The sequence below is a fragment of the Erithacus rubecula genome, assembly GCF_903797595.1.
Source record: "Erithacus rubecula genome assembly, chromosome: 1".
Classification (NCBI taxonomy): domain Eukaryota; kingdom Metazoa; phylum Chordata; class Aves; order Passeriformes; family Muscicapidae; genus Erithacus; species Erithacus rubecula.
In genome coordinates this window covers 52584647-52599034 of record NC_136658.1, presented here as the reverse complement: position 1 = coordinate 52599034, position 14388 = coordinate 52584647, and the positions used below count along the sequence as shown (strand labels likewise).

The 14388-nt window shown below is 33.6% G+C and overlaps 1 long non-coding RNA gene across 1 annotated transcript; it reads right to left on the bottom strand.

The window, feature by feature from the left end:
- Window positions 1–7410: 7410 nt before the first annotated feature.
- Window positions 7411–13344, bottom strand: LOC306804814. Its single transcript, XR_013775008.1, has 3 exons — window positions 13179–13344; window positions 8061–8356; window positions 7411–7504 (listed from the first exon to the last, which is right to left on the bottom strand). It is a non-coding gene; the product is annotated as an uncharacterized lncRNA (long non-coding RNA).
- Between the last annotated feature and the right edge of the window lie 1044 nt (window positions 13345–14388).

The following is a 14388-nucleotide window of genomic DNA, read 5'->3' as shown; positions in this document are numbered from 1 at the left end:
AGGTTGAATTTTCCAGGGATTGTTCAACATAGTTGGTTCTCATGCAGTAACCTTATGCCAGAAGCAAAAAGAGCATCCCACAGCAGCTGCAGACAGCTCTGTTTAGCCAGCTCCAGTGCTCTTGAACACTCTTGAGCATATTTTAGTTTACTAGTATAGGCATAGCCAAATATTTTCCACCAGAGTTTTCCAGTAAAATATCAGTGATATTTATTAAGATATCTCTGAGAGAAAGTAATAATGGTTTAGTTTAGGAAAGATTTAATAGTTGCAGCAGACAAATAATTGCAAGTGGTAGAGATTTAGGCAAGCTGTTTAGCTGTTATTGTTAATGAGAGATTAGTTTGAATAGACCAACAGCAATGTGAGTTTACTTATGAGCTCAGAAGTGATTGGTAAAAGGACTAAAGGAGTACCTGCAGTGACTACCAAGTAAATTGTACTAGCACTATCTTCAAATATTTATGGAGTTTTCACTGACAGCTCTGTCAGGGGTGGGTTTTTTCCTCCTTGAAACTGTAATAGTGTTCATTCAATTAGAGTTCCATCAGGCTGACCAGGTTTACAAATATCTGAATATATTTTAAAAATAACACATAACTTTATATTATTTGCCTGTCACAAAACACTGGTTTAAAGGGCTTTTCAGCTGTGTGATCTAGGATTTTGTGCTTGTCTGTCAAGCACAGGAGACCTGCAATCTAGGTACCCTGATGTTTGATTTACACACCTGTGCATACAATGTATGCACATTGTATTCTTCATTTCTTTCTGGTTTTGGAACAAATGGAATAAAGCTGGAGGGGTTTTTGTTTGTTTGTTTGTTTTTGGGTTTTTTTGTTTTTTTTTTTTTGTTGTTGTTGTTTTGTTTTGTTTACTTTTAAAGTAAATCAATTAATTAATGGACATTTTTCAGGGGAAAGGTACAAACAATTTAGAGTCTGCTCTAACAACAGAAAGCAGACTAGGAAATGCAGAGTGAAGAATGAAAACATTTGCTTACTAGGCCCACATCATGTGTTAATATAAATAATTTTTTTGGCTTTTTTTCACCACCTACTTCAGATCTTGAGTACTGGTTACAATATATCTCCAAAAGTGATACAAACAATTACTATTGCATGCATGACAATATATTGCGTGAAAAAAGTGTTCCAAAGATGGGCTGGATGCCCCATTCCTGAAGTGCTCAACATCAGGTTGGATGGGACCCTGGACACCTGATCTAGTAGAAGACATTGCTGCCTATGGCAAGAGGTTGGAGCTAGATGACCCTTTAAAGTCCCTTTCCAGCCCAGGCCATTTTATGATCCTGTGATTAAAAACTGAAAGCAAATATGTTGGGTCTAAAGTTGTTATATCAGAATCTTTCATCTTGCAAGTCAATGTGAAACTACAGTGAACCAGTGCTATTTGCAAAGATGTAGGACTTAATTATATTTGTATTAAAACTGTGGAATAGAATTGAATATGGTAATACAGCAACGATATTTTCAAGATAAGTGATCAAATGTAATTATTTAAAGGGTCTTTTTTTGTTTAATGCTGTCATGTACTATCTAAATTAATTCCGATTAATTAATTTAAAAAATTATATGTATACATATACATACGCATATATATTAGTGTTTATCTTTTTTCTTCTTTTTGCCTTTAATCAGAGTCAGGATTGAAAGCACGTTGACTGAGTTTCGTGCTCGGACTCAGTTGTTTATTAATTAATATCTATAGTACAAGAGAGTGCTACAGCACTTCTAGCTAAGGTTAAAAGCGAGAAAATGGAGCTCTATTTCACTTGTTACAAAGTCTTTTAAAGATAAACAGTCCAATTAAAAGCCAATAGCTTCATTATTTTTACTTTTTGGCCCAATGACCAAACACTTGTGACCTGCAGTGCGGCACTTTCCAAAAAATATTGTCTAAAACCAAGAAGAAGAAGAAGAAGAAGAAGAAGAAGAAGAAGAAGAAGGAGGAGGAACAAGAAGGAAGAAAAAGCCTTTGCTTTAAAACCTCCATCTTGTCCCATACTTATTACTATATTCTAAAACCCCAAATTCTAAACTGTTCACCATGTGATATTGCAACTTTTATTCAAACTGCACACCAATTATTCCAACTCCATCACTTAATGTTGGAAGCCTTCTCCAAGGCCTCAAGTCAAAAGCAGTGTTCCCCTGGAGATTAGAGTCAGAAACACAGAAAGTTCAAAACTTCTGGGTTTCAGAGTTCCAACACATCTACATCTATCTACACCTACATCTACATCTACATCTGCATCTACATCTACATCTACCTTGTTCTACACTGCTTACATTCTAATCCAGTTGCAGTGTTTACCACCAATTTGGAGATTATTTTTAAGTCTTACTGACTGCTGAAACATGTAAGTGCAAAATTGCTTCGTGTCTTTGGAGACATCTTATTGTGGCTTTTCAACATGAGACAACTGATAAGAACAAGGATTTATACCAAAGCCTACAATGAGACAAGGAGCAATGGTTTTAAACTGAAAGGGGATAGGCTTAGGTTTGGATAGGAGACAAGAAAGAGTGTTTTTACAATAACAGTGGTGAAACACTGGAAGATGCTGCCCAGAGAAGTTGTGAATGTCCCATTATTGGAAGTAACCAAAGATAGATTGGATGGGGATTTGTTGGTGGAAGGTGCCCTTCTACATGGCAAGGGAGTTGAACTAAGTGTCCTTTAAAGACCCTTTCCAACCCAAGATTTGATGATTCTATGAAGGTCTGGCCCAATATTTAGCTGCTGTGTAATCTCTGTAAAGGCACAGAGAACCTTGGTAGAGAACTTATGTGGATGAGTACTGGCAGTAAGTGTGCAAGTATACTAGAAAGAAATGTTGAGATTTTTAATCTGTATTTAGGATTTTTTCTTTGATGCTTTTTATGTGTATAATTTCAGCTTGCAAAAGTGAAAAGCTGTTATTTCTTTATTTAAATGTATTGTTTGTTTTCTGTACACTTCTATATTTACTGGAAACAGTAAAACTGGTCATTGAAGAAACAAGATATTACCTACCCAAAGGACAGCTGCTGCAGATGGTTTGTCTTTGGCAACCATATGTCATATGCATTTGGCAAAAAGGTATATGACTTTTTATTTGCCAGCTATTGTGCAGTAGCCAGATATTTTTGAAGTAGATCTATAAATAATACATTTCTCCACCTCTTTGTCTCTGTTGTTCCTTCTGTCTTTGTTTTAAACCTAATAATATCTTCTGTGAAAAAGATGTAGTCTGCAAAATAACAGTAGATGAAGGTCATATAAATTCAAAAGGGAAAAATGAAAACTTTTTAATTCTTCAGGACTTTCCTAACAAATCCTCCCTCACAGAACTGGAAAACATTGAAGAGACATGTCTCAAACCTGGCGACGCATGATTTCATGTAAGCATATAGAAAATGTTGCAACAAGGTCAGAGTATTTTGTTTTGCAAGGTGTCTCTAACAGGCTGCATGCATATAACTGGATGTATAAAGACAATTTAAGATACACATTTTAGTCATGCTATTACCTCATACCAGGATGTAACTTGGATAATGTCATTCCTTTTAAGTCCTCCATGGGAGGGAAAGTCACCTGTGATTGTAACACTCTGTGATAGATATTCTGAGAAGACAAAGCACTAGAATCTATGTGTAGGAAATACTGCTTTGTGACTCAGAGCTGCAATATAACATTTCCATTTTTGAGGTGAATAGGGATCATAACCTTGAAATCACTAAAGCAACACCATGCTTGCTCCTAAGATTGATTGAGATAGTCAGGTATGGGCAATAATCCCGTTTCTCTTTTCCTTTCTTGTTTACTTGCTGGAAAATCTACTTACCTGTACAGTACCTGTCATGGAAGAGGCCCTTAGTGAAAAAGGGTGTTTGTTTTCCAACTGCAAACCTTTGCAATATACATTTGAGGTAACTTGATAAAATTGGCTTTGATGTTGATGTCACTCTTTAGGGAACTATGCTTTTTTAAAAGGAGCTAAAAGAAGTCAGATAATTCACACTCTAAAATTAGGGGTTTTTTTCTACAAAGGTCTTGTGATTCAGAAGTAAACCACATTATTGAAATGTTAAAGAGTTGAACTTGGGTGAACACTTGGGTGAATGCGATGCCATTTCCAAATCAACCGCATTGAATGTTTTTTATATAATTTTATAACCAAGTGCCTTTGATAAAATATATTTAATAATATGTTATCTGAGGGTTTTTAAAACAATAATATACTTTCCACTCTAAGGAGGGTAAAAGTAAGAGGACATTCACCTAAGTGTAATTACAAGAATAAAACAGCTGAGTGTGAAAAATAATATTTGTTTAAAGACCTTTCATGAAAAACAAAATGTTGAAGTTAAAATTAAGTTTTAGTTGCAAATAGAATTATTTTCCAAGCAAGTTTCTGAAACAATTTAATATACCGAAAAGAAATTTCAGTTTTTATAAAACCTGCATAGCCACCATCATAAGTGTTTATATCTTTCTGGACTTCTTTGTACTGATATACCTGTTGTTGGGATAGCATGATTAGCCTTTCTTTTCAGGTACCTGCATGAAGCCAAATATATATTAAACTGGCAAAATTAAATTAAAACATTAGAAGCAGTCATCAGGTTATGCTTCTTATGTCAAACTTAAAAAGGTAATGTTAGGTAACCTAGGGAGTAAAATATGTATAACTGAATAAGAAACACAAAGATCATCTCCTCAGTCCAGCCCTCACAACAATTGTCAGTTTCTCTGCCAACTAGACCCAACTCATGGTTTCTAAAGCTGTATAATCCTAAAGACTTCCTCAACTTACATATTCAGTTCTTCCTTACTTGCTTTCAGTGATGCATTCTTTATTTTCAGAGTAGGAAAAAAGAGCCACTCAGAAGTGAGAAACAGCAGTACACAGATAAAGGTCACCAGCAGGTGTCTTATGGACTGGCAAGAAAGGAAATATGACGAAGCAAAACTATCTTTATGCTCTCCAGTCCTTCCAAACATTGTGCTTGCTACCCTTATGAGATCACCTGTGTTGGTACTTTGGGATGATCAGACCAGGTCAGACCTTTCCTGCTTACCAGCCTCTGAGGAAAATATCTCAGTGAATGCACATTTTAGGTTTTTTCTTGGAATATTCACCAAGTCATTTGAGTGGAAATGATTGAAGGAGTTCTGAATTTCAGTAGGCAAGACCAGGACATTTTGCAGATGTTACGTGTATTTATGTTTACTCTGGAAAAGTCTACTGAATGATGAACACATAAGATAAATCCAGTAGGAATTAGTTAACATGAAATAGTTAAGTAATTAAAATTTTATAAATTAATTACACTTTAAAGTTTTCTTTATATATTTTTTTTTCTGGAAGAAAAGTTAAGGTACCTTAAAAATTAAAGATATTATTGAAATTTTTTAAATAAAACTCTGTGAAAAGGTGAATAAAACTTCTCTACTTCCCTTTCACAAAATCATGTAATACCTCAGGCTTGTTGAAATCCATGATGTGATAATAAGTTGTTAAAATAATTATTCAAAAATAAAGGTTGATTAATTTCTCATTTTTACCATTAAAATAATGTTTTTTACACAAAAAACCACAGCTGTAATATTTGGTGCTGATAAAAAATACAAGTGAGTATGTCTAAATTCAATAAGTGTGTCCTTTAGCTATGATTACAGTTCTCCCCCAAAAGGCTATGTAATTTTCTCTTGAAACAAATTGTAGTAGTATCACCAATCCATGCTAAAAGGTTTTAAATAACAAATTGTTTTACCCAAAGGGTTTGGATAATTTCCACATAAAATTGGCCCTTAAAAAATGTCAGAACTATTTAAAGTGATTAATGAAAAAATCACTTTTAGCCCTCATAATATTTTACAATGCCAATTGCTTCAGCATGTTTCAATAAATCAGTTATGCAAATGCCTGTCTTTTGGAATACAGAATATTGCTTTTTCACTATCCATCAAAACTGTAAGGTAACTTAGAGATAAGGTGTTGGTAAAGAGTGAGAGAAAAATTCTAAAAGAAAGAAAAAATAAAATGTCTGCTTTTTTTATTTTATGGTACTATTGGAAGCCATTACATGTAGAATGGCAGAATAACTTATTTAAAAAGTGAAAAAAAAGAGCTTTTCCATTTATTTTGTATATATATTTTTATATGTTTACAAGATAAAGTTTCCAATGTCATTATTTAAATACTCAACTAGCTGTTTTTAAAGGACCATTTAAAGGACCAAAACCATTTTCTAGCAAGTTTTCTTGAAAACTAAGGAAAATAGAAGTTTTAAATATTATATCAATAATGAAGGACCTAGGACTCTGAAACATAATTTGATGCATTGTACAAGTTATGGAGCCTCCCTCTTGAATAAGAACAGCTAACAAAAGATGCAGAAAACCCAGAAAGTTGAAATGTTATTCATCCAGTAATATATAGCTTACTGGATGTAGGACTGAAATCTTTCCTGACTATCTAGAGTGACAAAAATGCTGAACTACAGAATCATATAATAATTTAGCTTGCACCCCAACCATTATCCCAGCACAGTCAAATACACCACCAAACCATGTCCCTAGGCATCACATCGACATGTGTTTCTAATTCCTCCAGGAATGGTGACTCCACCACTTCCCTACTGCCCGGGAGAAGAGACCTATGTTGTATCATCCAAGGTCTCATCTGCTAGTGGTCAGTAGGCTCTGAGGGTGTTCTTTTAACAGCATCTGCCACGTTGCTGAACTTCTATGCCTGTGAAGCACTCAGACAGTTCTTGCATGCTCTATTTCTGGTAGTAAATAAAGTCCAGCAAATTTCACCTAGTCTTATCCATCATATTACATAAGGTCAAAAAGTGGGGACTAAAGCCAGTTTTCATTGTATTATATTATTTCAAGCAGGGTCTCAATGGGCCTTTTTACTGTCTTTATATCACAGTTTAAAATACTTTATCTCAGTCAGATTCTGTTACTCTGAATAAGTCTACATAAGTTAAATGAAGATGTGTGAATTTACATTAACTCACCTGTTTAAAATACACTAAGATGTAGTCTGTAATTAATTACCCTCAAAAAATAAATACATTTATGCACTTGCAAACCATATGCCTTGTTACGTTTGTATGTCTTTATGTGTGTGTATAAAAATTAAAAATGTTAAATATATCCTCACAGCAACCAGTACATCTATCACCTATATGGAACCATTTTTAATCTGAGTAATACTAAATTGGCATATTCAAAAATGATGTTAAACTACCCAGAATGAAGGATCAGCTTAAAGATACCGGTAGCTCAGGGAAACCTTTTATTTTATTATTTCGGATTTTACATACAGGGAAACATGCTCTCAAGTTTTTCTGCACCAAAATATATGCTAGAAAATTAATTTTATTCAAGGGAGAATCCTCCTTTAATATATCTTGATTTGAGCAAGGAGACATTGAGGAGAAAAAAACCTTTTAATGAGGTCTGGCAAAGTTACAACTTCTGCCTGGAATGAAAAGAGAGGAAATATTGTAGCATATGTGATCTACCTTAAGGCACATAACAAAGAATTTTAGTATTAAAATAAAATAAACTTTAAATCAATTTACTTGTTTTTTAAGTAAATTGTCTCCTCTTTTGAATTATGCATTACATTAATTTGTCATAGTCCAAGATAATGAGCTATATGGTTGTGGAGATTGATCATGGAGATGATTCAAAAATATTGATTACATTTGTTGAACAATTCAGAGCACAATTTTTTTACAGCAACTTCTTCTACATCATACTTTAAGTTGATAATTTTTTCTACATATTTTTATTTTCTTACATAGAAATACATATTTTATTAAAGTAAAGAAATTAAACTTCACTGGTCCTGTAAATTTGCATCTAATGGCTTGGAATAAATGTTTGTTGATTAAATATTAAATATTTGTTGATTAAGCATATCTCTAGAATATTCTTGCAGTTCTTTGGTGGGCAAAACAAATGGACATGCTTGATAAAATCTCCAGTTTATTATAGGTGAGCTACTTTTCATTTGCTAAGCCAAATCATACCTCTCTTGACTTGTGGTAGGGTCTTATTTTTTGTGACATGGGATGGCCTGGGTGAGGATCTGCTGTTAGCCATTTCCCTTCCAGTTGGGTGCTTCTCACAGAACATCATCAGTAGAAATACACAGCGAAATCCTCAGCAGAAATAAATCCATGGTATATCATCAACCTGGACAGAAATGTGACTGGATACATCTTGTCTCCTAGAGAAATTAATTTCTTTTTGTGTCAGTGTGGAGAAAGACATTCCTTAAATGCAATTCAAGTCACTGAAGATCTGGAAGCAAAGATGACTTCCTCTCCAAAAAAAAAAAAACCAAAACCAGAAACAAACCACTTAATTTAATTCCCCATATATTGATAATGCAGAATGCTAAGTGAAAAATATGCCTTTTCTAAGGTCTTTAAAGTTTTATGTGGATTAATTTCAGCAATAACATTCATAGCTGGGAAATATGCCAGTTTTGTCTGCTCCTGTGTCTCCAAATACGAGAGAAATCACAAGTTCCTTTTATACATACTTAGGCATTTCTTTCTATTGAGATACTTATTTTCAAATATTTATATTTTCATGTGATAACTGTGCTGCTACTTTTCAACAAAATAGTAAATTCTTTTCTGCATAAATTGAATAAAGCAATTGAATAGTAAAGCTAAATATCTAAGTATGAATTTTAGTATTGGAATAAATGTATTTTGAGTCATCACCTGATGTGAAATAGCTGATTACTAAATTTGGAAAGATAAAAAGCCTCTAAAAATCTTGTTATAAAGAAGAGTTTATATGTTTTATTCAGTGAGTATATAACTGAAAATATTTGAAATATTCAAATTTAGAATAAATATTTTGAGACTTGAAATGCCTGTGCATAGCATTAGAATTAAGTCAGTTATCTGAGGCAGGAATTCAACTCTTGCTTCTGGAGATGAAGGACTATCTTAATATACAAAATGGATGGAAAAAAATTCATATTCTAAAAATGTCCATATGAATTTCAAACCCTCAAGCTCTCACCTTGCAGTAAGGGCCAACCACAATCAAACTACCACTCGATGACAGAAAGTCATAGAACAGCTCCAGACTTTTTCCATCTTAACATTTCAGCAGCACCTCCACCTTATAGAGTTATTTGTCAAAGAGTACCTCCAGTTTCAAAGATCATTAGAATTTCATTTAGCATGAGTGTTTAGATTAATTTGAAAAGTACTCCAAACTGTTTGCACTGCATGTTTTATCACACATCAATGTTTTAAAACTATGAATCTATGTCAACTTTGTCCTTAGAGGACACTGTGACATTAGGTTTTGTATTTGTGTCCCTTTTGATGTTTTATTTCACTATTAAATAAAAGCTGCAGGAAATTCTGAACTATCTATCAGTGTGACAACACTATAAGAATGTTAGGTAATACATAAGTCTTTATTTTTGCTTCTCACACCTTTTAGGACTTAGTTTTCACTGTGTGCAGTTTACCTTTTTCAGGTTTTATAATTTTATAGATTAAATTAAGGAGGTATAAATTCAAGACATCTGTCAAAAATAATCTATCTTTGAATAAAAATTTAATATACCTGTATTCTGAGTCTGTTCTGTCTGGTGCAAAACTCAAAGCAGCACTAGAAAAATTATTTATATTGATTCTGTAGCAAAATATATTAGGTACACCTATCTGAAAATTATATAAATAAATAAGAAGTACAAAATTACCTAATTCATAATCTATTCATTTTCTCAGTTTTACATGTCTTACATGCAATTCTTTTTAAATATTCATTTCCATAGATGAAGTGTGAGGTTTTAATATTAAAAATTCCAAAATCCTTTCCTTCATTCTTGAGTATTCTGTTTATATCTCATAACATGTTTTGAGTAACCTTCACAGTTAAAAATGCAGGATATTTGATCCTTCATTTAACAATATGTTTCTTTTCAAAATTGCTGCAAATTGATATATTTGGAAGAATAGATATATTTAAAAAAAACTTCCAGAGCTTTTTAAGAGACACACACATAGAAACACATGTACACACACAATGTTACACACTGTTTTATAACACCTGTGCTCAGCATTCCTCTCATATGAGGTTGATCTTACTGACACGGTAAAATTAACTCTTAAGAAAAATCTCTTCCTTTCACAGTTTTAGGCTTTTTTTTTTTTTTTTTTTTCCTTAAGTAGGCAGCTTTTTCTGAGTGTTCTATCTCAGGATTTTCTAACTGAATGCCTAAGAACATGAGGATGGTTTTTTTCTGTGTTAATGGGCCACGTTAGGTTAACATTGGAATTTTTTTTGGTTAAGAAACAAATTTCGACTGACATTTACATTGCTAGAATGAACAGCTCTGTGAATTCCTTGAATATTAGTCAAACTCAGTAAGTTTTCTCCTAGATCTATGTCACAATTATCTGGTTACAAAGCTGTGATCAGAGAAGGTGTTGCCCTCATCTTGCCCTGGCACATGAAAAATTTCACTAGAAAGGTATCTAAACAATCACGAAAGGCATTTCTTGCACTTTAGATCAAAAATCTTGTTTCAACACTTTCAATAATACTTCCTTCACAAATTTATCATCCTTTTTAGAAGAGGAAATTACTAAACCAAGGAAAATCTTTCCATAGGATGTTTAGAACAATAGATAGATCTCTTAAAAGTTCTTGAAGATTAATGAGAAAGGTGCTTGCCAAGTTGAGCTCTCCTATACACAAGTTTATTGTACTTTAAAATGTAGAGAAATGTAACTTTTGTAATCTTTGGCATTTAAAATTATGGTTTGCTTCTTCTAACTCTTCTTTTCTTCTCGCCAAAAAAATTGTCCTCAGAGTTACAAATATATAGGTCACCATGGAGCCTGGTTAATTACAGTGAGAAAGTATTTGTATGTCTCTTGTTGTGACTTGACCAGACTTTTAATAACAATTTTTTTTTTTTTTTTTTTTTCATTATAATACAGAATTTTAATGAAGCAAGACTGAGGTCACAGCAATGAAACTTTCAAACACCTTTCTTTCAGTCTTCACACTGAAATGCCAAAAAATACTCACTGGTAATTTCCTATATCATAAAAGATTTGGAGATTTATCTATTCTTAGTACTTATATAATGGACAAAAGCAAACTAAATATATTAGGGGATTTTACATTCTGTAAGCTCTAAACAGACAAAGGCATCAAAGTCAGTGCTGCAGGCATAAGCAACCTACAAAACAATCACATTTCAAGCCAGTTCTCATGCTTATGGGCTTTTTCATAAAACTAATTATTCTTAAACAATGCCCTGTTTAAATTGCAATTTGGCAGCTGTTACTTAAAACCACATGCTTTTCTTGCATACTATAGAAATAGCCCAAACAACTCTTCAGTATTGTATATTTCTCTGCCAGGGGGCATATCCCCATAATTTAAGATCTAGTTACTCTTTACATCCAGACTTTCTGTGTTTTAATTTCTCTTTTGTCAGACAAGGGATTTTAACTCGTAATGAAAGGATTAAAAATAAATCATACTTTCAAGCACTGATATTAACATGATGGACAAGGGAAAGAAATATCTAACTGCTGAATTCTGGTTTTGATTTGCCTTCAATCAATCAGCTAACAAACAGGAGTGAAATTCATGTCATTTTTTTCTACATAAAAGAATGTCTTAACATGTAGGCTTTATTTTCTGTGTAGCTTCAGGAAAATATTTTTTGGTGTGACAAAGTACCTCTTTTAGCAGTTTTCTGCAAAAACAGCCTCCCATGGTGAGTTTCAGCTTTTGGCAATACTGTAATGCAGATTTAAACAAAAAGTACATGCAGAGTAAGGATTAGCAAAGGAAGAGGAGAGTATAAAAGAGATTGTCCCAGAACTACTTGAAAGCTCTGCAGACAATAGTATTGCTGCTTTTAGTCAGAAAAAAAATAAACGAAAACATCTAACAGAATTAATTGTAGAGAGGGGTAGTAGTCTCCTATTCACAAGCTCTCAGAGTTCAGAAGAACATTTTATGAGATTTAAATACAGAATACTCTGTCTCTGTGGGTGACTTAACTGGAAAGTATCCTCCTTCTATAATATTTGCTACTAACTAAACTGGCAATGCCTATTGTTTTAAATTTTTATTGCTCTCTCCAGTCTCATAAAGCAATAATATAGAACTTCTGAGACAGATTTGCTAGGAAAAAAAACCAGAGTGCAATTACTGTTCTTTCTCTCAACTTCCCTTGCAGAGGCCCTTGCATAGACTTTGTTTCTATTATTCCCAAAGTAATGAATACAGTGTAAATGGAAAGACACACTGATAATTGGTCTTCTTTCCCATATCTCATCCTTCAACACCTGATAGATCTTACAGCAGTTTTCTTGCATTTTATTTCTTTTTCTGTGAAAATACCTGAAGGATTTCCAAGCAAGTAGTGCTGCAGGTAGATGTGCTGGGGAGAATGATGCAGTTTTCCCACAGCTATAAAGAGTTATGCCTGTACTTCTGGGCACAGACTGGCTCCCAGGACCTTGGAGTGTAAACACATCTCTTGCTTGATTTTACTGTGGAGTGCAATGCACAGGAGAAATACCATAATTCACAGTAGGCTTACAGTATATATGCCAACAAAACCAATTCTCATCTATTTTTCTATTTTTTTTTTTTGCTTTTTGTGGGCAGAATAAGTCCTGTTCTGGTCCTCCTGCGCAGTTCTGTGTGTAAACTTGCTAGACTATGTACAGGTGCTATCTTAGAATCTCTTATATTTATTCAGATTAGATTTTATGCACTAGTTTGGTGGGTTGTGCTAAGGAGGTATGGAAGTAATGCAGCTAACATCCTACAGTTCACTTTTCCATACGTTGATACAGCCTCACATTACTAGGTAAAAACAAGAGAGACTGTAGTGTGATCCTCCTTACATATCAGAGAGATTTCCTTAATTAATACAAAAGAAGCAAATGATAAACAACTCCTCTGACTATAGGAGTTTTAAATTGAGAATGTTTTGAAGTGGAGTGAAATAATGTAAGGGTGACCTCAGAATTTCACTCTCATATCTTCATAAGCATATGACCTTCAATTGCTGCCATTAAATTTCTGAACAGCACATACTTTATGTTGATTAGATGAGGAGGTTGCTGTATACTTACATGTATCAAAGATCAGTGTTTAAGCATTGGTCCTAGTTTGTAGTACTGTAAAATCCCCCTTAGCAACAGCAATTTTTCACACATGGTCAGTTCAGTTTCTTGCGAAAATTAGCTGGGGAAAGTGTGTATGTGCTTTGTTCAAACCCTGTAGTGCTCTCTTTTTAAACTGTCCCTGCATATAAAGTAAAAATAAATAAACACATGAATAAAACATTGAATTTTAAAAAAAAATTAATGAATCAGAGAGTTAAGTAAAAGTAGGTTAATGTCTGAAAGCAGGAACTAGATTTTACATTTGAGAATACTGTTCCAAATTTTAAGCATCTACTAAGGTACCACAACTCACTGTTCTGAACTAGATAGAAAATTAGATTTAGACAGATACACCGACTCTAAACAGTTAACAATTTGTCCAAGGAGATGAATAATTTGACACGTGGAAAAGAAAGGTTATTTCAACAGTCAAATGTCAGTAAAATTTACCTTTCTGCCTATTCATGTAGTCTTCCAGCAAAGAGAGAAGTAGTCCTGGTATGAGCTACTTTGGCTATGATAATTTAAGTAAGATCTCTCTTTCCAAATGGACTACATAGGCAAGCCTACCATCCCATTGACAAAGCAGCAGTATAAAGGCATGTAAAATCTGCTACACCCTCATTCCTATTCTATTCAACAGTTTTCTGATTGAACTTATTTTTAGGAGGTGCACACTTTCCAAACAAAAAGATAGGACTGTGTAGTTGAATTTTAAAGCCAGCAAGATGCTGTAAGAAAGGAGAACAACCTCTTCCTTCAGTTGCTGCTGTGTAGCACTAGACTTATGTTCTAAGTGTTCACCAACAATACCCAGAAAGTAGTGTCCTTCATGCATCTAAAAAATAAAAAAATTCTGAAGCATTAGCAATACCCTTAGTTTATGAACTTTAAATTGATAATTATTTTTAACAGTCAGTGCTATTATGCCTAAGGGATTTCTGTTTTCATCCAGATGTAAGACTACTGACTAGAACAATTTAGATTAATGTAGTTTCTCTATCTTGTGAAGTATTTTTGTTTGATTATTGCCTTCCTGGTAGGTGATTATAAAGGGCCTAATGTGAAGTACCCAGAATCCCAGTATAACATTTTTTCTGCCACCTTCTCTGACCATGAGACTATTGGATTTTGTGTTACATCAAGCCATGCTTTTGCAGAGAGCCAGGAAATCCAT